Source organism: Ammospiza nelsoni, chromosome 15, assembly GCF_027579445.1.
Source record: "Ammospiza nelsoni isolate bAmmNel1 chromosome 15, bAmmNel1.pri, whole genome shotgun sequence".
NCBI classification, from domain to species: domain Eukaryota; kingdom Metazoa; phylum Chordata; class Aves; order Passeriformes; family Passerellidae; genus Ammospiza; species Ammospiza nelsoni.
The window spans coordinates 16996233-17021729 of NC_080647.1; the positions used below are offsets into that span (position 1 = coordinate 16996233).

The window sequence follows — 25497 nt, forward strand, 5'->3', positions numbered from 1 at the left end:
AACAGATGTAGTGAAGGAATGCAGACGTGGATACTTCTGTCTCTAACTTATTACAGCACAAATCCACACCCAACAAAAACTATCTCAGATCTGGAAGTTAAATACTTGAGGTGTCAACAGCAATTTCAAGGCACATGAACAATATCTAAGGAGAGAACAAGGCAGTGTTGTGTGGTGTGGTACTTCAAGATGGTGGTTGAAAAAAGCAGCTAATGTCAAATTCTTAACTGGTGACTTAGCTCAAGAGGGATATATTGAAAACAGCTGCCAGCAAATATGCAGGAAAGAACCTTTAAAGCAGGCATTAAAGATAGCAGATAACTAGAGCAATTTCTAGCCTCTTTTCTCAGTGTTGCACAACAGAAGTTAAGGATTCCTCATCCCCCCCACACCAGAATCATCACTGACTCTTCTTTTTATAATTTTTTTTAAAACCAAGCTGCCCTGAGCAACCCTTTTTATTAGAGTATAAAAAGGCTTTTATTATGCAATATGATGCTGCCTTTCCACCCAAAGATTTCTTTTGTCTCAACTGGAAAAATCTAAGGAGGTGGTGGTGGGGGGGATTGTTTATTTTTTTAATACAAAGATACAATCCAGCTTGAGATTCAGCCTCTCTGCCTTAAAGATTTTTTTTCAACAGACAAATCCAATCTGTGCATGTTTAACTCCTTCAAATGCTCCAGGAACCATTTCACACGCAGAGCTTCACTCCTCAGCACTACCAGCTCATTCTGCTGAGCTGATGGAGGGAGGGCACAGTTCACACTGAAAAACATTTGCTGGAACTCAATACTACTAATTTTAGTGTGGGTGTAAACTAGAAATCAACCTGGAAACCCAAAGCAAAAGGTGGGCTGAGATATAATATGAAGATATTCTGGCCAACAAATCCGCTTTCTTTAAATACCAACTGGTAGCCTATTTTTTTCCAGATTTATCCCATTATTTTTAATTAACAAAGAAAATCTTGTGCAACTAACTTGGGTGGCAGCATTCCTGGAGTCTGCTTTCTGAGCAGGCTGAAAACTCCTGGCAAAACCAGTGAGTTAACTTTTCTATTAACAAAACACAAAAATGAACAGTACAATTGGTGCTGAAGCCCATGTGTTATTTATTTGGACACCAAACTCTATTTTTTTTGTCAGGCTCTTCCAGCAATTTCGGTTTTCACTGTGCCAAAGATGGAAATTAGTGAGATGCACTGGAAAAGTTATGATAGAGCTGGAAGGAAATTGGGAAGGTTCTGTAGATACTTTAAACAGACATATTTGGGGGTTTAGCCTACATCTATTATGATTGATAGGGCTGAAATCAGAGTGACAAGAGCTCTGCCAAACTGTATTGATTGGATGGTGCACTTTCCATAGCCACAAAGCCTAGAAACACCTTTTCCAGTGGAAAATTCAGGTTTAGATCAAATCTCATCCAAGCAACCACAGTGAGATTTCCCAGGCTGAATCAATTTTGCAATTTGCTCCCAAGCATTGCAGCTCTATCATCTTACACCTCATTCTAAACTCTGGTCTGAAATTACTGCTGGTAATTTGAGGGAAACATCAGAACCTAGAACTGGTAGAACTAAGACAGGAATTGCAAATAATGCTTCACCATGCTGAGATCAAGAATGGGCACAAAATGGGGGTAGTGTAGGTACTATTTAAGGAAGAAAAGCCTCATGTTTGCAGGGCATTGTGTAAAAACCCAGTAGCTGAGGCTTCTGTCTTAAACATCATGTAATTATGCACAGGAACCTTGCCAGTCCCTCGTGAGGAAGGAAGATTAATGAAGAATTTAAAATGATAATACTGTCAGGCTGTAGGGAACCAAAGCAGCACATTTCTGTACAGCATGCAAATATTTTCCAGCATTATAAAAATAAACAAGCTTAGACAAGTGAGCGACTCACCACTGTTTGATGAGTGGCTCTAATGCTATAGCTCAATTAACCTGCATGGAGCAATAATAACCTCACAAGCAAAGAGAAGCATCTTTCTTTAGCTTGTGAAACCAAGAGGAATGCAAGAGTCCCTGTGAGGACAGCCTGTGCATACTTGCCCAGAATTACTGCTTAGCCAAGGAGCTAATTAGCTTACACATCAGGTGGGATGGGAACAGGTTCACCACCTCATCAGGGCTGCACTACAGTTAAGCACTTTCAGTTTTACTCCTAAATTCTGTGTCACTCACACGCCAAACAATCCAGTGTCAGACTTCAAACTCCAGCAGCAAATTCTGCAGAGCAATTCTGTGGTTTCTTAAAGGATGTGCTTGTGACACTGCTCATCCTGGCTGGCAGCAGGGGATGAGGGGATGAGATGCTACCAGGCAGATGAAGTTTTTGGCTGGTTTTTAGGTGCTGAGCTTTCTTCAGTCAGACCTGCACTCTGTAATAGAGGAGGGGACAGGAAACAGTGTGGAAAGGACCAGCTGTGAGGTCCCTGGGCAATACTCCCATGCTGAGTCACCCCTGGGTAATGGAAACACTCTGCTGCTCCATGGCCCACGCAAAGCCCAGCAGGCTGATCCCTGATCCTGCAGAATTCACTCAACCTGTGTCGTTGAACCGTGGCTGTTCTGCACCAAGGCTCACTCTGGAGTGGCTGGAAGCGTCAGGGACTCAGAGGCAAGGTCCCAAATTATTTAATGACCAGTGGAGGTTACCACTGCTTTCTTCCAGTCCTACCCAACCAGGAGGAGGAGGAGAAGGGAGAGAATACACACCAGGCTAGTCCTGGAGAATAAAGATTCCCAACGTCTGGCGCCAACACCCAGACCTGCAAGGCAGCACCCAACAAGTCCCAGCATTGTGAGATCATTTTAGCACCTGCTCCTAACCAGGAGGAGTTCCAGACTCCATCCATAAACACCTCCCCAGCTCCCATCCAACCCTCCTGGCCCTGCCTGCCTCCATCTGCTACCCCTGGCTCAGGTGATCCCGCAGGGTGGCACCCAGCAGGTGCATGGAGTGCTGCCAGCATTACTCATCTTCATTCCAGAAGGGCAGAGTCACCGGGCAAACAAGAAAAACTTCCTTCTTTTAACGAAAAACAAGAACAATGTCACCCGGAGGGGGGCAAATAAGATGCATACCCATTGTATTAGATCATCGTGCTGCAGCAAGGAAAGGCCAGGAGAACAACCAAACACTGGTCCTGGTTTTAACAACTCTCCCTGCCAAACTGAGTCCACCTGAGCCAGGATTAGGCTGTCCCTAATCCTGCCCCTCAAACATGTCACTGGCACAGGGAAGCCTGGCAGGCTGAACAAAAGGCAGCAAGTTGCTTGGCCTGGCTGGAGATAAATAAGTCAAGACATCAAGATGGGAAGATCCCCTCTAAATTACATCTCAAAGGAAAAAACTGACAAGACCTTACTTGACCTTTGAATTACTGCTCCCCTCACTAAAAAGTATCAATTTCTTCACAGGGAAGTTCCTATAATCTTCACCAACATAATTCAGGCTTTATATTACAAAGGAAAAAAAGAATAAACACTTACAAAGCCCAGTATAAATAGGAATGTGTAGTGGCTTTTAAGCACTTTGAAAAGAATGCTTTGGGATTTCAAGTTCCTCCCTAAAATTTTAAAAGTGACAGGAGCAGGACAATTTATTCTCAAAATACCAGTCTAATAGGAAAACCAGCTGTTTTTATGGAGAATATTTCTACATGAAGACATCACATACCCAATTACTTACACTGTTATGCAGCACTACCTAACCCTGCTCACACATGTGCACAGTCACAACCCTGTAGGGGAGGTTCTGCCATTTCTGCATCATTAATGAAACACAAATTCCACTGCTACCAACTCCAGAAAGGCCAAGATCTCACCTTTTAGATGTCTTCTTGCTAAAACCTTCAAGCTCACTCAGCTGCAGCCACACCAGGTCTCATTTCAGAGAAATTCCTCCCAGCACAGAGCAAGCAAGATTCCTCTGCCTCAAACTCCAGCAATTCCCAGTTATTATCCCTGCAGAACTGGGGAATTGCTGCAGTTTGAACTCGAGATCAAGCTTTGTTTTGTGTTTTGAGAACGCTCCACTTCTGGCTGCTGCTGGCACTCCGGCAGCGCCCTGCTTCTGTCGTCAGCAGCCCCTGTCCCACAACCATCCCAAATATGCCTCAGCACCAGTTTCATTGCATTGTGTGGTTTCTCCATTCCTCCCCTGATTTAGTCCAGGCCTCTCCTCGGGGCTCTCAGATAATGAAAACCATGTGAGAGTAAAATGTAATCTTCAAACACGCAAACCGGTTTCATGTGCATTATCAGAAGGGAGCAAAATGTTGACAGTGCATCATTTGTCCCTACAGATAGGATCAGACTCTTTTAATTGCTGCTGAGATAAAAAAAAAAAAAAAAAGAAAAAAAAAAGATTGGAATCACCATCTAGGTTAAAAATAAAATCAAAATTCGAAGCTAAAAGCTTAAGCAGTCCTGAAAACAATGGAAATATGATCCTCAAAGAGATACATCCATTTTGTGCCACCTTAAGGTAGTTTTTCCTCATATGTCAATTGTGGCATCCTGAAAATTTATATCGTAAGTTGACACAAATAAAAAATGTAGGTGGAGGAGGATGCAGAGAAGAAAACAACCACTATGGAATTTTCTGGCTTTTTCTAGCAATACCACAATTTCAACTATTTTAAGCCCCATATGGAGGAGCTCTTCTTATTTCAGAATGCTGTTTCACAGAATTTAAAGGGACTAGCCACAGAATCCAGAAAGCAGGCAGGAATGTCCCCTCCTTTGGTCTCAGGTCTGCTTTTTGTTTCCTTTAGAAAAAGAAACAGCTAAAATACAGATAAATTGCCAATTATCAGCCAGAGGTGCTGTGGCCCAAGGAAGGGCACAAACCCAGTGCAGTACTGGGACAGCCCAACAGAGAGAAATCTCAGTGGGTGCCATGGGTTAAAAGCATGAATTAAAACTAAAACTAAAATCCTACAGAAGATCCAGCCCACTGTATTTTTAGACAGCAAGGATGTTATAAAAGTGGTTTTGGTGTTGTTCTTTTATCATAACCACCTGGGCTTTTCATGTGCACCTTGTAAAAAACCTTTAATTACCTATAAGATGATTAATTGAGCCTCACCACCACACTGGGAGGACGATATTACTCCATTCATTTTAGCACAGTGGTGACTGGCTAAGCCTTGGCCTATATTGATGTTTTTTGTTGCCACAACTATGTCACTCAGGGAATTGATTTCTTTCAATGTGAGCATTCCAGCAACCACTCTAAAACAGATGCAGTTACGGTAGGAAATAATTGGGTTTAGGTGTATTGCTTAGGAAACCTCGTGCAAACCACACCAGCACAACTTCTGCCTTGCTAACAGAAACTTCATCACTGCTGGGAAGATTTTCTGTAGTAACAGCAAGCACAGATCCTGCCTAAATGGATCAGGGATGTTGGCACCCCAGGACTTGTGCAAGCAGAAGGCACAGGAACCCTCTGAGAGTTTTCTACTGGAGAAGAAGATACTGGAGCTGGAGAAGATACTTCTGCAAAGGATCCTCAGCAGCTGCAGGAAAATAGTTAAAGATTCAGAGCCTAAATGAGCTTCAGTGAGTGCACAGAAAGCAGAGGTAGCACACAGCTCCTGGAGCACAAATCCAAGGTGATTTACTCTCCCTGCTCCCCTGAGAGCTCAGTCAATGCCAGCAGGGCCTGTGCAGGAAATGCCCTCAGCTCTCCCCTGCCTGAGGAACGCAGCGCCAGGGCCTCTCCAGGCAGGAACAGCTGCTGTCCTGGGCTCCCAAGGGAACACATCCTGCAGTGTGCCTCCCCCAGCACCTCCCTGGGCCCTGACCTCCATCCCAGCCTTTTGGACTGCTCATGGAAGCTCCCCTCAAACCCCCTGAGCAGCCGGGGATGGGGCCAGCAGTGTCCCACACACAGTTCCTATTGCCAGCGCTGCTCCCCAGATCAGAAATCCACTGGGCTTTCAGCACATGCTAAATCCACTCTTCCCCCCAGCAGTGCTAAGCGTTTTTTATAACTTTTTCTCTTCTAAAGAAGATCCAAATGTTCCACACCCAATCCCAGCTCGACAAGAGCAAAAGCTGCTCTTTCTCATGGAACTTTGGAGTGCTCTTTTGTGCCTGCTCTCCACAGATCCCTCATCTTACCCAAAGGCAGGGTGGAACAGGCTATGTAATGCCTCTTGGTCTCTTCAACCTTCATCATTTACAGTAAAAAGTGTTCCAAATTTGTTTTTACCCAACACAAATATCAGCACTCAGCTGTGCTGACTCCAGAAAATTCCAGATTATCAGCTCCTTGTGCACCTCCACAGGCTATCCCAGGATCCCAGACTGGTTTGGGTTGGAAGGAACATTAAAACCCATCTCATTCCACCCCCCCAGCACAGGCAGGGATGCCATCTCACACTGGTTTTAAATTCTGGCTCTCCAAAAAATACCAAGGAGGTTTCAGCTTTGTTTCTTTTCAAAAAGACAATGGGAAAACAAGGAAAATATATTTTCCCAAGCCCCACAACAAGACAGGCTAGCCCCAGTATGAAGCAATCAAATTTGTTTCAGCTGAACACAGAACCACCCAAATTAGAACAGCAGGAAAAGTCCACCAAACCCTGATGGGAACAAAGTCACTGAAATGTGGAATTACTTTCCTTGAGGGTTCCAGTAAAAAATCCTAATATATTAAGTAATTCTTTCAAAAAACAAGTTCTGTAGAGACACAAAACATTTTAAGAAAATATTACCACGACGCAACTCTTAGACAAGGTCTCACAAATGCTAATTAATTAATCAATTAATCAAATGCTAATTAATTAAACAAAATCCTAACTGGCTTAATTCATAAACATTCATATAAGAGAACTGTTCAACAACATCTTGGTCTACAATTGGACACTGTAAGTGCTTTGCTAATACAAATAAGCCTTTAAAAACCAATTTTATTGGATCAGAGAACTTTTTTGTCATTTACACAAAGTCTGGTTCTGTACTGTGACCAATACTGATGAGCCTTAGCCCAACAGTGGTTACCAAGGAAAATGACCAAAGACCTCTCCAAACTCCCCAGGAATTTCAAATATTTAGTATTTAAAAAAAAAAAAAAAAAAAAAGTTATTTTAAGCTGAGACACAACCAAACTAGACAAGAGTCACTCTCAGAGAGGACAAGAAAGTAAAAAAGCAGCGAGGCTGAATGGCAGCATTTATCTGTGAAGCCCTTCTGCAGGAGCAGGAATGCAGAGTGCCTGCCAGGAGCAGAGGAGACACTCAGCCCTTGGGAACAGGAGGGAGCCCTCACTTGTCCAGGGCCAGCCAAGCCCTGTGGGAGCTGCCCAGGACAAGGATGACACATCCAAGAGCCAGGGACCCACAGCTCCATCCCAGGGAGACTCCAACACACGTTCCTCATGCACCCAGGCTGAGCTCCTCACACAAACCTCTCCACTCTGCTAAGGCAGCATCTTAAAGCTTTCAGGGGTTTGTTTCCACAGGCCTTTGAATTCTGTTCTCAGGGTTTTGTTTTTTTTTTTAATTCATATTTCATTCTCTATTCCTATTCACTTCTCAAGCACCAAGCTCCTGCTGACATCAAATGCCTGGTTTGCCCTGAATGGCCATTTATACACAGGTATGTTTTAAATCTATTCTTACTTTAAAAATTACATCCAAGCGTCCATATAAACACAAATTCCATCAACCACAAAAAATTCTATTTACTTACAGGCATAGTAAGCAAGTAAGAAAAGATTATATTGCATGTGTAAGAAATTATTGCTCCTAGGAACAACTTCACACTATTTTTCCCCAAAGCTGTTGGATCTTTTTCCTGTCCTGAAGACATTTCAAGGCTGCTCTGGAGAGCCAGGTGATATGCAAGACTTGGATATTTGCTGACTTTGGAGTTCTCCATACAGCCCATTCCTTTCACATGGACACATCTCCAGTATCAGATCTGTCCAAAGCATGGACCAAATGCTTTTGGAAAGGCTGAAGGTATGGCCATGGAGGCTGCAGCATGAAGCTCTTCCTGTGGCCAGCACTGCATTCCAGAGCTGCTTGGGAATATACTCTGTCCTGTATAAAAGGGTTGAACAACTCCTGCAGCCAAACTGGACTCACAGGGCAGGTAGGTGCCTGCTCTTTCATAAAAGACAATGATTTAAGTCTACAATACGATGCTGCTGCCACATATGGGGAACGTGCAGAGAAAAAATCAGGTACAGGGTATGTGGAAGCCTAACCTAGAAAGTACCTACTCATCAGAAAGTAAAAAAAGCAAAGAATTCCTGAGAGGAATGAGCTTAGAGAAATGGGTTGTGGCCCAGATTCAACACAATGGACTAAATCACTTTGACAAATCCTCCAGTGCTTCCTGCAAGTGTAAAAGCCCAGCAACAGGCAGTTTGGAACACTTCTATGAGGAACCAAGTTCTCTCTTGTATTCCAGTGGACAGAAGAGGAGAAAGAGAGCCTGGACCTTATTGCCAATCCCCAAGAATGGCTGTTCTCACACTTTTATAAACACTTGGTCTCCATGGAAGGGGGATACCTAGCAGCAAACATTGGCAACTAAGGACATTCCACTCCCACTATATCCTCCACAATAGCAAGGAGGGGGAAAAATCCATAAGGCTGCTTTGATTAGGAACCCTTTGAGAGGACTTCTTCAAAAGTGAGTGTCTGAAAATACCTTGAAATGTGGGAATGTGCAACAACAGCCAGATAGAGGAAAACAGACATCTTACTTTATTCTGAAAGCATTTACACTTCAGACCAAAGTGGGAACATCCATTAATCCAAGAATCTTTTGCCAAGAACAAGGTCATCATTTTCTTTTTAATTCACAACATATTCTGCATCAAACAGAGAATCTCATCATTTACAGGTGTTTGGAGCCAGGTTTGAGTTTAATGCATACTCTGGACTTGTAAGATCTTTATTATACTGGGTTTTGTCTTCCCTGCAGGTCAGAGGTCTGCAGCTCTTTAAAAGCCACCAGTAAGAATGAAACAAAAAGTGCACAAGGAGTTCTGCCCCACTAGGGGGGTATAAACAGACAAATTCTTTCACTGCCAGAAGTATTTAAACATTAACACACTCCTGGACTGTCGATAATTCTAAAACTGAAGACCTATTCCTGTGTATACATTACTACAACAATCTAAACCAAGCTCAGATTTTACTCCACATTAAGAAAATTAAGCTTTAATGAGCTCAGATTCTCCTTGAGCTGCTTGCTCATTGCAGTGACAGTGAGCCCCAGCCATGGAGCAAGGCATCATTGTGCTGAGCCGTAGGAAGAATTAAATGGTACAAGTTGTTCTACCAAAATAACCACCAAAAAAAAATATAAATCACATTACACTCAACTGGAAACAAAAGGAAGGGCTAGAAGTGGGAGAAGCATGGGGGTTGCAAATTTTTAATTTCACTGTCATGGTTAGGAAAACGTGGCAGCAAAGCAATGCAACCTTATTTCCAAATAAACAAAAAGATTGGTCAGTCTGCTGATGCAAGACAGACTAAAGAGAACAAGAGAACTATTAAATTATCTCCACTTCTGGGATTCTGGCTATTCTTTTGCAAAGTGAATGGCTTATGCTAATCAGGATGCATCTGAAATGCATCATTCAAGCCTTCTTGTGCAAATACAGTTCTTATTTATCCCAAAAGATCCCCACCAGCTGGCAATGTTTGCATACAATGTTAAACCCAACCTCAAGAGCCCATGCATTATGAGTCATTTTACACTTAAAAACATTAGTTCCCTTCAGAGTTCTCCAAGACCATGTATCCCACGGGAAGAATTTTAGTGGAATTCAGCAATAATACACTACGTTACCATCCAGCTTCCTCCAGCACAAAGAAGTTACAAGTTTTCTGTTGTTCGGTGGGTTTGGTTTTTTTCCCTCCTAACAGTGCTTTTCCTCCAGAACATCTTTGGGGAAGGAACAAAAGGATTTGCACCAATCCCTTCTACATGAATCAAATATTTATGCTATACCCTCTTGAAGCACTTTCATCTAGTAACCTATGGAATGTGATCTCCTGACCTCAACACTCAGGCACGTCTAAATCAGCTGCCCTTTGAGCTGTATTAGAGGCCACAGAGAATTTTTATACATTTGTATCAGGCATATGAAAACCCTGTGGCCCAGCTGTGGCATTCCCTGCCACAAAGCATTAGTGCAAAGTGTGCTCTGGGAAAGGGGAATGCTTTGCTTGTCCCACGTTCATGGCACAATCTGATGTTGTGTGTCACCAGAGCAGGCAGGGTGATGAACCACGCTATCAGCACATGAACCAGCCAGCAGCACAATTTAAATTCAAGTGTCATGGCAAGCTCCAGGATCACATCCCACATGGCCACTCTGCCCAGCTCCCTTCTGCCTCCAGCCCCCTCCCCAGGGCAGCCAGCACTGCCTGCAAAACACCTCCAGAATCCAAAAGGCAAAGCACTCGTGGGATGAGCACCCCATTCCCTCCTTCTGGAAATGCCACCCTTTCCCCAAGAAAAATAAATCATTCTTGTCTTTCTGCCTCGTAGGAATCTTTGAAGGATGGGGTTATGTTGCAAATAAGTGTCCTGTAAGTAAAAGAGAGGGAGACCAGGTGTCCCAGATGAACCTGCAACTTCAACTACAGCACAAATTTTTCCAGGCTCAGCTCGTGACCCTGCTCCCTCGAGGAGCAGTCACTGAGGTAACCCTGGTGAAAGTCTGACCCAGAGATTTAACAGGGTCATGGGCCTGATGGTAGGGCTCATGTTTTCACAGCAGCCCTGATAACCCAACGTGATGCTGCTCATGCTCACACGGGAGCAGCATGAGGGCGCAGGGAAAGCTCCAGAACACAGCTCCAGTGTTCCCACCCTGACCTGGTAGAAAAGGCTCAGTGCCCTGAAACAGTCAAGCAGAAAAATGTGAGACAGCAGCCAAAACCAAGCCCCTTTCCTGTGCCCCAGGAGGGATCCTGGTCAGTCCCCTCAAGGTGCCCCAGTGGCTGCTGCACCTTGGCAGAGACCGAGGCACCCCCAGGTCTGAGGGCCCAGCAGCTCACAGCACCCTGCCTTGCTGCCCCACCTATCCCACCTTCTCTTCCCACACAAATCCCTCCAGGGAAGAGGAAGGGAAAAAACAAACCTTAAAAAAGAAAGAGGAACAGGGAGCAGGACAGACCAACATGTAGCATTTCCTGTATCATCCACAGGAAAAACCCACGCAGCGGGGAAGAGCTCAATGTCAAGGCTGGTTCCACCACGTGAACAGGCAGTTCCTCCTGCTGGGGGATGCTGTGTGATCCCACAGGGAACAATACAATCTTCCCTGACACAAGGAGTCCTACTAGCAGCCACACAAAATTCCACAGGTCCTTCCCTTGCAGAAATGCCTGCCAGCAAAGAAGGAAGGAGGAATGTGGGTACAGAGCTGGGGGAGAAGGAAAATGAGACATTCTCTGTGGTATTATCAGTTGTAAACCAGGACACACTCAGCACTTGGCCCCTACAGAAAGGAGTATTCTGCAAAATATGTTTCCCTACACAGAGACTGGGCCTCCATCCAGTTATTATGTGCACATGTCCCTGCTGCGTTTTCAGTCTTACTTCGGGAAGAAAAAATCTCAAAACAAAGAAAACATCCCCTCATATTCACTGTGCACAGTGCCAAGCATGCTCCTGACCATGTTCAATAATCTGTTAAGGCGTGCTAATTATGGGTGCAACACTTTTGCACCTTGTGACACAGCAGTAAAGCACTTAATGTAAAACAAATTCCAGTGTGAAACAAGAAATCAGCCGATCGTGGCAGCCCCGTTTGCACGTGTGATACAGAAATGCACAGAGATGCTCCTCTGTGCAGCACGACCAGCAAAGACAATCTCAACACGTGGATTACAAGCACAATGACTGCAATTATTTTCTCAAAAGAAAAGAGCACCACAAGAAACAGCTGCTTTCAAACACAGCCTGACACAAACCCACTTCAGCGACTTCCACCGAGTTTTACTCAATCCAATTACACACAAGTACATCACTATTCGTTTTGGCAATTTACTAGCACTGGTGAAATAGGTGGATGAGCGCATTTTGTTCTTTTTTTCTTTTGCAAGATGAAAAGCAAACTTTACAGGAGAGAGAAGTGATGGACAAAAGCTGACAGAGAAGAGAGCCAGTCTAAATCCCAGGTTAAGGCTGGAGAAAGAATGCAGAGTCCCTTGCAGCATGAGCACATCTCTTACCTAGTGATCTGCTGAAGACAAAAGGGTTTTCTTCTTTTCAGAAACTGGACACTTGTAGCTCGTTGGGTCAGTCACACAAAGCTTCCCTGCTGCCAAAGGTATTCTTTTTCCCCTCGGGTTTTTGTTGTTGTTGTTTGGTTTTTTACCCCAGAGAGTAAAGGGCAGAACAGTGGATTCAGCAGGGGCAAAGGGTGGAATTCGAGATTTAACGGGCTGGAGAACTGCAGAGCTCTCTCCAAAAGATGCTGTATTTCAAGGCGCTTTCATTTGCAAATCCTTCTTCATCCTCAGTGTCAATAAAACTGGAGGAGGGGGAATAAACTTTTTTTAACCGCAGAAATAAACCGGACTCCACAGTACGGGGAATGTGATACAAACTGGATTTGTGGCTCGACTTTTTATTAAAAATAAATATACTTTCAGAACAAGCAATCGAGCTGGAAGGGGGGTTAAAAAAAATCCCAGAGTCAGCCAGGACCTGCCCGCGGTCGCTGGGAGGAGGATAGCGGTACCTCGAGAGCGGCAGAATAAACACAAAGAGGGGAAAGTCCGCGTCCGGCGGTGGCAGCTGGGCTGTCAGTGGCAGCGCCGCCCGGGGCAGTGGCAGCGCCCGCGGCCCCGGCAGCGAAGGGCGGCCCGCGGCATCGCGCCCGGCCGGGCTGGGCTGGGCTCGCTGCTCCTCGGTTACCTGTGCGCGGCGGCGGAGCGGAGCGGGGCCGGGCTGGCGGCACGGAGCGGGCAGAGCGGGCGGCACGGCTCCCTCCTCCGCCTCCTTCCGCTGCTGAGGGCGCGGGCGGCCCGCGGGAGCGCTGGGCCGGGGCGGGCAGGAAGCGCCGCCGCCCCCGGGCCCGCCCCGCCCGCCCGCGGCACCGCCCCCGCTCCGCTCCGCTCCGCCCGCCGCCGCCGCTGCTGCCGCTATTGTGTGCGGACACACGGACACACGGAGCGGCCCGAGCCCACCGCGGGGAGCAGCGCTGCGGATCTGGCCCCGCATACGCACCCCAACCACCCCATCCTGTGCCCGGAGCGGCGTCCAAACGCTCCTGGAGCTCGCTGGGGAGCCTGGGCAGTGCCTCAGCACCCACCAGGGCAAGAGAGCCTTTCCCGAATTCCCAGCCTGAGCCTCCCTGACACAGCTCCAGCCGCTCCCTGCGCTCCTGTCCGTGCTCACAGAGAGAGATCGGAGCTGCCCCTCCAGTGCCCCTGGGAGGATGCTGAAGACACAACGAGGTTGGACACACCAAGGGACCTCAGCACTCCTCATAAGAGTTTCCATTTAGACTTTTCCCCATCCTCGTGGCCTCCTTTGTACACTCTCCTAAAAGCTTCATATCTTTTTTATATTGTGACGCCCAAAATGGCTCAAAACATTGGAGGTGAGAACATCTCGGTGCAGAGCACAGCACAGCAGGACAATCCCTCCCTGGCCTGGCTGGTGATGCTGTGCCCAGTGCCCCCCAGGACAGCCCTGATCCCTCTGCCACACCTGGGCAGCTGTGGAAGCACCCACAGGAGTCAGCCCCACCAAACCAACCTTCCCAGCCCCTGGACTGAAATGGGTTCATAGCAATGTACACCAGCCCAGGACTCACCCCCCTTTTTGCTGGCCAAATGCTGAAAATAAATGCAAGGCAAGAACTGATCATGACTAACTGCATATAGGCAGGGTATTAAAGGAGATCCCTGTATATAATGTTCTACTTAAAACCAAAATGTACATCATGTGATCTTCCAAAGCTTAGGCTATCCTGAAAAGAAATATCCACAGACCTCTACTACTCTGCCACAGCTGGAAATAATTGTCAGTGTGAAAATATACGACTGAAGACACTTCAGTTCTTCCCACATACAACTCTGATTTTGCTGTGTTTCAGCATTTTATCACATGATAAAAGATGGTGGCCACATTCAGAGGTAGCTTTTGCTGAAGGCTTTAGTGCCTGGAATCAGAGTGTGGAATTTCAACTCCTAAAACAGTTTATCTTTAAGCATTCCACAACCTTTACAGCAAAGCATGGACTCACCACCTTTTTGTGCATGTGACCCCATTCAAAAGCCTGTAACAGGGTCCCAAAATGCTCCTAAAAAGGAATACTTAAGGCAGTCTAGTTTTGGAAGACCTAATAGAGGATTAGTAATGGCAGTAACACAGTCAGCTCTGCAGAGGAACCAGTCTTTGCACCAGAGAGGCAAAGCTCTTGTTCTGAAATGGGCTAAGCAACACCAACTTCTGCTCACCCCATCCCTGTAATCAGGGCAAAGCCCCAGTCTAAACAAGGCCCAGAGATAACAAACTGGTCCTTCAGTAGGGACTTATTTGTGTACAAACAATCTACCCTGCCTTTCTCACAATCCACCTCCTCCTCCAGCTTTTGCATAGGGAGCACTGGAATCCTCCCCCAGCGAGGCCATTCCTGTCCTGAACTCCAGAGGAGGACAATCTCCCAGTGACAGCTTCCACTTGGCTCCTGCTCATTACCTTGTAATTTCAAAAAACAGCGAAACAGAAAACTGAATGCAGCTGTCACAGTGTGTCCACAGCTGATTTAATGCATAAAGGCCTGATCATGCAAATATGAAGTCCACTAAGCAGCACCAATTTGGTAAGGTTTGAGGCTAAGATGCCACCAGTTTCCAAAAAAAACCCTGAAAGTGCAAAAACTGCATTGTGAAATTTGGCCTTCATGTGAGGAGAGATGGCATGATTCAGCCATTTACCTTTTAATCACTCCGAGCAAATAAATCCCTTCCAACATTCCTAAATGTTAACATTGAAAAGAAAGACTTGGCCAAAAATTCAGGAAGTCGAATTACAGAAATCCCAAATGCAGCATCTACAAACATCTATTTTTTTTTCCCCCTCATAACCAACATTCATTCACTGGAATGTTTTAATGGAAGAAATGCAGAAACACATGTAAACAGCTCATTAACATCCCATAACCTTACAGTTTGAAACGCCAAAGGAAAAAAAAACAGCCAGTGGAGAAGCAGCTACTGAAGGCAACGTTTGCTGGATGCTGTGGGGCAGCGTTGTAAGGGAAATTTGCACAGCTCGAGCGAGGGAAAGAGTTATAAACTGTGCTTCAGTCACACATCCTGTCTCCCTCCCACATGCTCAAAGAAAATATGGGAGTAAAGAGAGGAGGCAGAGCCATCAGGAAAGCACAAGCATTGCTTCACGCCGGCACTGGGGAGCAGCGAGCCTTGCCCGAGGCGTGTTAACCTCTGCTGCCTATTCCAGGAGCACCGCTCGTGTTCAACCCACACAAGTGGAGATACCAGCCTTATCGGGGCTGCAAAAGAACAAAGCTGCATGAAATCCAAACTCTCTTCCTTAAAGCACTCTCCCCCTGTATCCTCCCTTCACCCAGCTCCCCGCCCAGGCCGGTGCTCAGGAGCTCCATCTGAACGGCTGCCAGCGGAGGAAGCGAGCAGTTTCCATACACACATCACGCCACAATGTGGGAATTCAGGAAACAGCACAAGAAAGGGGTTCCTAATAACTGTTCCAGCGTGCTCGGGCCAATTTATGCAATCACACAAAGGTCACGGTGGTTTGTGCTAAAAAGCACAAAAGATAAGCGCTACAACGGCAACTAATTCAAAGCAGGAGAATAAATCTCAGGCTTAGGAAAAGCTAGAGTTGCTCCACCTACAATTTTTTAAGAGGTTGTCCTTCACATTCTTTAAAATTCCTCCATCTTAAAGTTCCTGCCTGCAGGAATGGCTGTAGCTCAGGCGCCCTTTGTCCACAGCAGCTGGAGCTCAGGAAGCTGCTGATATTATCCCTCCTGTACAGACACAGCTCAGCTCAGCATCCACTCACCACTCTGCACAGGGCCCTGAATTCATTTCCCTGCAGCTCTGATCTTGAGCCAGTTTAACAGAGCTTTTCTTTTCGCACATAAAAATAAAGTGTTAGCAGGGCTCAGAAGTGGCATTTAGCTCTTGGGGCCAGACAGAACGTTCCCACCAAAGTGAGGGGTTCTTTGTCTATAAAATACATTATTGGGCAAAATAATGACCCAACAGTAAACAGACAGTAATACAAAGAAACAGGAAAAAAAAACCTAAGAAGAGGAACTGAGGATGTTTGCCAGGAGCAAGGAACAGGAATTTCTGAAAAGGGAAAGTGTATTTCTTGTCATAGAAGACAAAGACAGAATCCCAGAATGGTTTGGGCTGGAAGGGACCTTAAAGCTCATCTCATGCCACCCTCTGCTTTGGACAGGGACACCTTCCACCATCCCAGGCTGCTCCAAGCCCTGTCCAACCTGGCCTTGGACACTGCCAGGTGTGTTTGACAGATACTCATTGAATAAAAGGAAGTAAGCGAACCAACACCACATGTTTGGGAACACAGATCAAAACAAGACTAAAAGATTTCAAAGCCTTGTAAAAATCACAAGAAATGTGTGGAGAAAGCACCAAGGTACCAGAAGGCTGAGTGGTTGGTCCAAAGTCAGGTTGGGAGTTCAGGCTGCACTTGCAGAGGCCCTGCCTTGCTGCCCACATGCAGTGAGCTCAGACAGCTTTGGCTGCTGGTTCACCACCTGGTTTTAGCACCCAGCACCTTCAGGCTGGCCATGGCCATCTTTGAGTCATTTGCAGAGGATTTGGTGTTGCTGCCACATGCAGCCCTGAGCTGTAACAAGGCCTGAAAAGCACCCTTGGGTCCTGTGTTGGATATGGCTGGAGAGACACTAAGATTTCTGAATGGAAAGGGAATCAGACAGATGAGGGATTGAGGCATGAACCACATGAGTTATTATTCACCAAGATGGCAAGAACAGCTATTCACAGATCAAAAGCACCAGAAATTACCACCATCAAACTTGACATGCGTGGAATTGCTAGAAAAATTCTATTCTCAAAACACATGAGCAGGAACAGTTACACATTACTTATTCCTCTGGCCTTCACTAAGTAACTGCTGTGTCTCTCCATACAAGTGTATTATTTTACCAATTCTACACAATAAAACTTTGATGACCACATAACTTCTGGGAGGGAAGTAACTGATACAGAAACCTCTGTAAAGCCAACTTGATGTCCTGTCTCTCCTGTGATTTACACTGTAACACAGCCCCAGCTCGTCTAAGATTTTTCATGCTGCTGTGTGTGAAGAGTTTTAAGTCTGTCAGTCTGGGAGGTGCCTCTAATGGATTGTAACTCAAGTGCAGCGTGGTTCCTGGGGTGAAGAAAAGGCCTGCAAGGAAGGGGGAAAAAAGGAACAGCTTACCACAGTGAAATGTAATATAGAGGTCAGCAGTGACATGTCACCCATGAGGTGATTGATCAGGTACCACCTGTAAGGAGAATTATTCTAACTGCTGAACCTTGGCCCCTGTCTGTGCAGAACTGCAGAAGAGAGCTGTGTATCCAGGAGAGTGGTAAACAACTGCCAACTATGGAAAAACAAATGTTGCAGCTTTGCCCTAAACACATTCACACCTCAGTGCCCTGCAGTTAAATGTAGTTTGGGCAAAATAAGGTTAGTCTGGACAAAGTGATTTCCTTACAAAACACTGTTCTTCTCCCAAAGATGGGCCTGTAAGCCTTTAGCTGATGCCTATTATATGTTAACAATCTTGATGTAGGAAAGTTGACCACTCCCTCGCTTCCCTGCACCCTTACCCCTCAAGTCTCCTTAAAAAGAGATGTGTCTTTAAAATCTGCTGGAGTTAACTGAAAGATTCCCTCAACTTCCAGTGGATTTGGAGCAGAGTGAACTGTAAGAGTAAAGCATGGGAGCACTGAACTTTGGCACAATGTTTGTTTGCTCTCAAGGACTAAAGATTGTGTGAAATTACAAATGAAAAAGATGTACAGCAGGTTCTGCAGCAAAAACCAGACTTGTTAATCCTGATATCTCAATGACCATAAAGCCTAAGAGGGGACAACCATGGCTGGTTTGATACCAAAAACCCAACCTCTTCAAAGCCTGCAGGCCTTAAAATGGTGCAGCTGTATTGATAAATACCACAGGAATGGGGGACAGGGGGTGCTCTTTGATTTAAAGCTCTTGCAATTCATTTTTAATGCTGATATCAGAAGCAGACTCAAAAGTGAGAAATGAGAGAGGCCCAACCAACAGCAATCTCTGGCTGGGAGCAACCTTGCAGTGCCTGGGAAGGGTAAAGGCATGGTCTCAGTGAAACACTGAGTGCCATGTGCATGCAAGAGCTCTGTAATTGCAGGAGCAGAGCCATCTTCCCCTGCTACAGAGAAGCTGTACTGTAATCAGCTTGTTCTGAACATGAAATTAAAGAAGAGAAATGAAAGGAGAAAAAAAAAGTTAGGTACAAAAAACATATTGCAATAAAATAGATTCATTTCTCTTAAACAACTTCTTCAAAAAGTGTCAATTAGAATTTTTATGAATACATGGATGTGCTCCTAAAAGCAGTCTTTTCCCTGTAGTAAGCTACAAAAAACTGATAATTAGAGAGAGCAAGATATCAAGTTACAGGTAATTGATTAACATTTCATTTTCATGTAAATGAAAAACTAAAAATAGAATTATGGAAAAAAGTCTGATTAGATTTTACCATCATTTTCAAAAGCAGCTGCCACATTCTAGAAGAGCACCAGCACTCTCTGCTGGTGATCTTTGCTCAACAATTATCAAGAGAAAAATGAGGGATGAAAGTGCATTATGTTCTTGATATGAAATGCCATTTTTGTTTTAAATTGATGATTAATTAGGTCCCTAGCAATTTAGCAAACAGCAACTCTAGGAGCTAGCTATGCTTTTGGAAACAACACAGCCATTACTAAGAACTGCATTTACTCTGGGCAATCATCACTCACCGGAATAAATTTCACTGCCTCAAATAAACATCTGATGTAAATGCTTCTCTCAGCAGAAAGCACTTCTGTGGTGCTGCCACACAAAGACAAGCTGGTGTGAGAATTCCCATAATGCCAAATCCCTTGGCTCCACCCTGACTCTCCATCAATTTTTGGGCTATGCCAAGAAAAACAGCTCTCCTTTAAAAAGTCCTAGCCCAGCTGCAACACCTTCCCCAACAGGAGCCACAGTGGGAATGCTGCTGTGTTTTCATCAAAGCAAACCTGCTCCCAGCCCTGTGTCTGTTCCACCCTTTGCCAGGAAGCTGGAAAAGCTTGGATTCCCTCTCCCCAGGATGCACCCAAGCCATCTCTCCTGGGCCCTCACACACCTGAGCCAGAGCTTGCACAGGGACAAGGAGGCAGCAAAAACCTCAGTGCCAGCTGTCCCAGCTCCCAGACTGTGCTCAAATCAGGCACCAGGAAGAAGGGTTAAAAATTGGCAAATTGAATCTATGTGCAGCTCATGGAAGTGTGGGAAACAAAACAGACAATGTTAAGGACAGAGTATTCATTAGCAAAGGGCTCAAGTTTCTTGGCTTCTGCCATCTGCTTCCCAAAGGCCATTTTTCAAGGTAGCTTTTTGTTCTTCACTGTTGAATGTAGCTGTGGAAAGACATCCTACTCCTTCTCAGCTAATGAACCAAAGCTCAGTGCACGTTCAATGTCTTAAAATATTTTGTCTTTTCAATTCCCTGGGGACAAGAAGGGAAAGCAATGTCAGAGGTGGGGTTTTTCTCCTGGGATTTGGATGAAATTTTTACCTGACAGAGCTGACCTGAAAACCTCAGATACCTCCATAAATATTTATTTACACTATGGTACTAAATACATAAAGAAATCCTGTGTTAACAAAAAAAATACACAAGACTTCACAATGCTGTATATATCTGTATATTATGTGTAGAGATATACAGCCCTTTTGACTATATTCCTTTATGAAGTAAAACTTGGGAAGAACAGCTCCTGAATTAGAGAAACAGCTTAGAGCCTTAAAAAGAACACACTCTGTGGTAAAAATAAGTGAGTTTTAACATAGTTGTAAGTCAAAGTCAGGAATAATTGTTCTACTGCATTCTGCTCCTGACAGATCTCAAATTTAGAAGAGCTTCACATTTGCTGAGAGTCCTAAGGAACTCTTGAAGCATTCAGGGATCACTGACACTTGGCAGAGTGGGACAGAGTGACAGCCAAATGCCAAGCACAGCTCTGAAACACTGCATGAGGAACAGACATTCCTGCCTAAGGGGGCAGAGCAAGTTTCCCACTGCAGACAAGGACAAGAGTTTTCAAACCTGAAGTTTTCTGCTCTTCAAGGAATTTAATATTGTGCACATGACAGGATCCAGCCAGAGACAGGTGATCTACAAGGGATGAGAAGATGCTCAAAGCCTTGAGAACCTGAGCACCTATAGGACATTAACATGATTACTTTTTTAATATTATTAACTATACATGCCAGGCTGCTCTTAAATATTTTTCTTCCCACATTCCTACCCACACCTTTACCTTTGTGCCATAGGAATTCTGTGTTCAGCTCTGCCCCTTGATCATTAATGCAGACTCCTGAGCTTCAGACTTCAAAGCAAAGCAGGATTAAGAGTCACAGGACTGGGACAGCATCAAACCCTCCCTGTGCAGGAACCTCCACCTTGTGTTCGACTCCACAAACACCTCCTGGGTGTCAGAACTGGGAAATCCAGGGATTCACGTGGAGCTTCCCACAGGTGAAGTTAATAAAGGAGCCCAACAGTGGCTCACCTCCTTACAAACACTGGGAAATGAAAGGAAATAGGAAATGGGGTTTGGGAAAGAAAGATGTGAGTGCTCTACAAATGTGCAAGGGAAGAAACCAAAGGCTTCATTGTTGAAATGCACTTCTCCAGGAAATCTATTCTCCCTCTCCTCAGCAGCACACGAGAATGTTCTCAGGGAACCCATCACCCACAATCCTGGTGGTGGTTTAGTTTTTATTCCTGACTTTTCTATTTTTCCCCCTCACCCTCCCTCATTCTGCTGCTCAAAATGTCTGCAATCCCAGTTTCCTCATTTCTGCACATCCTCCCCTGCCATGTGCAGCACATCCCAGAACCCCCAGCATTCCTGGGAGCTCCAGCCATGCCCCACTACTCAGGGCTTCCAGCAATGAGATGACAACACAACACAAATGAAGACATTACAACACAGACATATCAAGATACAGGTCTGTCCAAGACGCTGAGGAATTTTGGGACTCATTTCAATCAGCATCCCTTTGAGTTACATTTGAAAATTACATCAACTTGGCCAAGATTAAGCCACATCAGGCTTAGGCAGAAAGGCAGTCTGGGCTTTTTCAGCTGCTCTTATATCACCCACTTACAAGGAAATTCCACACCACCAGACTAACACAGGTGCAGTTCCTTTAGTGGTAAAAAGCTGCTAGAGATCACCAGACTCAGGAATTTTCATGACTACATAGTCTACACCTGCTCTGAGTTAGAAATGGCAGTGCTACAGTGGGAGAAGCTGTTGTAGAGACACTCAGTGCCCCCATCAGCCTCATGATCCCTCATGAACACTGGGCTGAAGTGATGGTAGGTGGTGGCACAGAGCAGAGATTTACTTGCTGAGAAGGTGAACTGCAAAGCCAAACTCAGAAATTTCTCTGCCTAACGAGAAGGTTGCAATTAGGTCATTGCTGAGAGCTGGGTAAGCACAGATCAGAGCAGAAACATTGCCACAGAATAACTCAGATGTGACAGCAGGTACTTGGAATGAGAACAAGGACTTCATCCACGTAGTCCTGCTGCTGAGTTATGTGGATAAACAGTGATCCTGATGGAGCCAGCCCCCAGCAGGACAGCAGGTGTCGGGATACACAGACCCAGTTCAGCACAAGCAAACTAAATTCCCAAACAGGAAAGCCCATCTCCAACTTTTGAAATTTGACAAAGAGCTCAGAGCAAGTTTCAGGTGAGAATTCTATTTAGGACATGGATGAACTGGATCCAGTCACAACCTTTTTTTTTTGTGTGTGTGTCTTCTGGACTCCAGTTTGAGCAATGCTTCTTATTTCTGAGCCCTATTTCTGCTAAAATACTCCATCAGTTATATGCCCAACCCTGCTCAGCTCAGGCTGGATATTTTGGTAAACACAAGACCTTTATTCAAATGCCAAGCAACTTCACTAGAACACTCTCCAAGCTGCTTTTTGGTCACTGAGACTCCCTCCCTTGGATCCTGCACATGGAATTACCTGTCCTAGGGGCACACAGGTCAGGAGAGGGGAGATTTGTGGGTTAATGGGATACTGTTCTGATCAGGGAGATTAGGTTACCAGGCCATGCCTTGTAACACACCGCCTTCTACAGTGTGGCACTTCAGTTTACAACTAGGGATTTCTCCTAATTAGATTGTACTTTTAATTATTTATGGCCTGTATTATCTGCAAAAGCTGCCCAAAACCTAAGCCTTAATAAGGATGATAATCATATTTTTCCCTCTTTTGTAAAGCACCTTGAGCCTTACTGATGAGAAATGCCAGGATGTGATTAGACGCTTAATGAAAAAAATATCATTAAAAAGTGGAATAAAAATGAAAAATTAACTAAAACGGAATTTTATATTTTATATTGTATTGGGGCTGAATTAAAAATCATTTATCAGAGGTGTGATGCTGAAAATTTTAACCTGAAAACTGAGTGGAGATCTTCTTTATGCATGTTATGATGGGAGAGTGCAGGTGAGGATGCCAGAGTTGGGGTGTGGATGTCGTGAGAAGTCTGAAATTTCAGCTTCGAATTATTTCAAATTATTTCAGCCCCCAGGAGTCTGAAATGTGGAAGCGCTGGGCTCTCCCACCTGCTGCAGCCAGCACCCAGAAAAGCAATGGGTGTTCAACATCCCCCCAGCTCCTGTGTTCACCACAGCCCCTCCACAATGAGGATTTGGCTTTCCAGCCCTCACCTTCCCCAAAAAGTACCCGGGAATTGAGGCAGAAGGGGTTTGAGCAGCTCAGACCGTGTGGCAGAAGTCACGGTGAATATTTATGGCCCTGCCTGACTCAGTCTGTGAATGAAATCCACAATGATCGTACCGGGGACGGCCGAACCAAGGCACGGATGCAAAGCTTTTAACCCTTTGGGGATTATCACCCTCCAAATTTGCTCTCCCGGAGATCAAAGCAGGAGGATTTGGAGATATGTCTGTTAAATTCAGAGCTGGGGCAGGTGCGGGGGAGGAGAAGGGCAGGGCAGGGACCATCCCTGGCGCTAGGGCAGAGCCTGAGGGTGACAAAACATCCCCGGCCCCACCTGGACCCGGCAGCGGAGCCGGGGAGGGGCCGGACAGGGGAGCAGGGACGGCTCCCACAGCCCCCGAGCCCCGCCGCCTCCCCACAGCCACCACCAGCGCGGGCTGAGCCCCGGCACCGCCCCACACCGCCCGGGGAAGGAGAAGGAGATGCCCATGCGGGCAGCGGGAACACCCGGCTGCCCTGCCCCGCCTCGGGGGCCCGTCCCGGGCGGTGCCTGAGGGGACAGCGCCGGCCTTTCCCCGCGCCGCCCGCCGGCCTCGCCCCGCCGCCGCGGCCGCGCCCTCACCCGCGCAGCGCCCTTACCCCGCGGCCGCCGGGCCCCGCGGCCGCCCGCACATCCATCCCGGGCCGGCACGGCGCTGGGCCACGCCGGGGAGCTCCGGCAAGGGCCCCCCGCCGATGCCGTGGGGAACTTTCAGCAGGCGGCTGCAACTACGGCGCCCGGCATCCCCCGGCGGGCCGGCGAGCGGTGCCGGCCGGGAGCTGTAGTTCCGCACGGGCGGGGGAGCCGCCGGCGCCTGCGGGCAGCGCGCCTCGGCCGAGGGGAATCGCGGCACCGGCGGGGCTGGAAAAGCCTCTGAGAGCAGCGAGCTCAGCCTGTGAGTGAGCCCCACCTTGTCAGCCAGCCCAGAGCGCTGCGGGCCCCCTCCAGTCTTTCCCTGGACACCTCCAGGGATGGGAGTCCACCACCTCCCTGGGCAGCGCCTTCCAATGTTTAACAACCTTTTCCGTGACGAAATTCTTCCCAATATCCAACCTGAACCTCCCTTGTCCTATCACCGGTTGCTTGGGAGCAGCCCATTGCAATGTTTAACAACATTTTCTATGAGGAATTTTTCCTGATATCCAGCCTGACCCTCCCATGGCACAGCTGGAGGTCATTCCCTCTGCTCCTGTCCCTGTTCCCTGGGAGCAGAACCCAACCCTCCTGGCTGTCCCCTCCTGTCAGGAGCTGTGCAGAGCCACAGGGTCGCCCCTAAGCCTCCTTTTCTCCAGGCTGAGCCCCTTCCCAGCTCCCTCAGCCCCTCCTGGGGCTCCAGCCCCTTCCCCTGCCCGGGACACACTCCAGCCCCTCCATGGGCATTCTGAACTGAAAGGCTCAGAAGTGAACACATCACTTGAGGAGTGGCCTCAGCAGTGCCCAGGCAGGGGACAGTCACTGTCCTGGTCCTGCTGGCCCCACCATGGCTGGGACAGGCCAGGTGCCCTTGGCCTCTTGCCCACCTGGGCATACCTGGCTCATGCTCAGCTACTGTTGAGCAGCACCCCCAGGGCCTTTCCCACCAGGCCCTTTCCAGCCCCTCTGGCCCAGCCTGGACTGTTCCATGGAGTAGGTGTGGCCAAAGTTCTTTACTTTTTATTTTACCTGGCTCTTATTATCAGCCCCCTAAACCTGCTGTATCTATTACCTCCATCACATCATGAGCTTTCTGCAACAGCTTTGCTTCTAAACTTTCTTCCACCATGTTTCTGACAAGGACCATTCCTCGCCCCAGAAACTCTCAACAGAAGCAATAAAAATGTAAAAAGCCAACCTGTCAAAGAAGTATTAGCAGGCAAAACTTAAAGAAAGGCCCTGGCAAGTCTGTCAGTGAAATACTCAGCTGCTGGCCATCAAGGGTTGAGTTCATACGGTCTCGTGTTTACATGCTTCCTCCATTTTTATCTACAATTTATTTTTATTTAAAGCTGAGTATCTCTCTGGCCCTGCTGTGCCATGTTTCCTGTGTTCAACACAGTACACAAAATAAGCCATATGGAAACAAAAGGATATTTTAGAGATGGGAGTAGGAAGCATCCAAATTCAGGTGGAAAAATGGTTTTAAGCAGAGACATCTGTGTGTACAGAGCATTATTACTGCTTGCTGTATTTAATTACAGATAGCTTTGTTTTGTTGCTTTTGATGGAGAGAGGAAAAAGCCAGCAGAGGTAGTGGCCACACACCAACCTTCCACTGTAAACACCCAGAAAGGAGGACTGGGAGAAAGGCTGTTACTGCTCCATGGGAGTCCAGCAGCACAGGGGCACAACAGTGACACAAAAATGGGCTGTGCTGTCACGAGGTCTTGTTTGGCAGAGCCAGACAACGAGGATCTGTTACAAGACACGGTGGA

The 25497-nt window shown here is 46.5% G+C and overlaps 1 protein-coding gene across 2 annotated transcripts in view; it reads right to left on the bottom strand.

Moving 5' to 3' along the window:
* AMOT (angiomotin) overlaps positions 1-23868 on the bottom strand; it is a 59322-nt gene extending 35454 nt beyond the window's left edge. Inside the window, exon 1 of one of the 2 annotated variants that reach the window (XM_059482824.1) lies at positions 23686-23868. The gene's annotated coding sequence lies outside the window, so the exon portion shown is untranslated. Of the gene's footprint in view, positions 1-12230; positions 13001-23685 lie in introns of those variants that run through there. The other variant, XM_059482823.1, reaches the window with a different exon arrangement.
* Positions 23869-25497: the final 1629 nt, after the last annotated feature.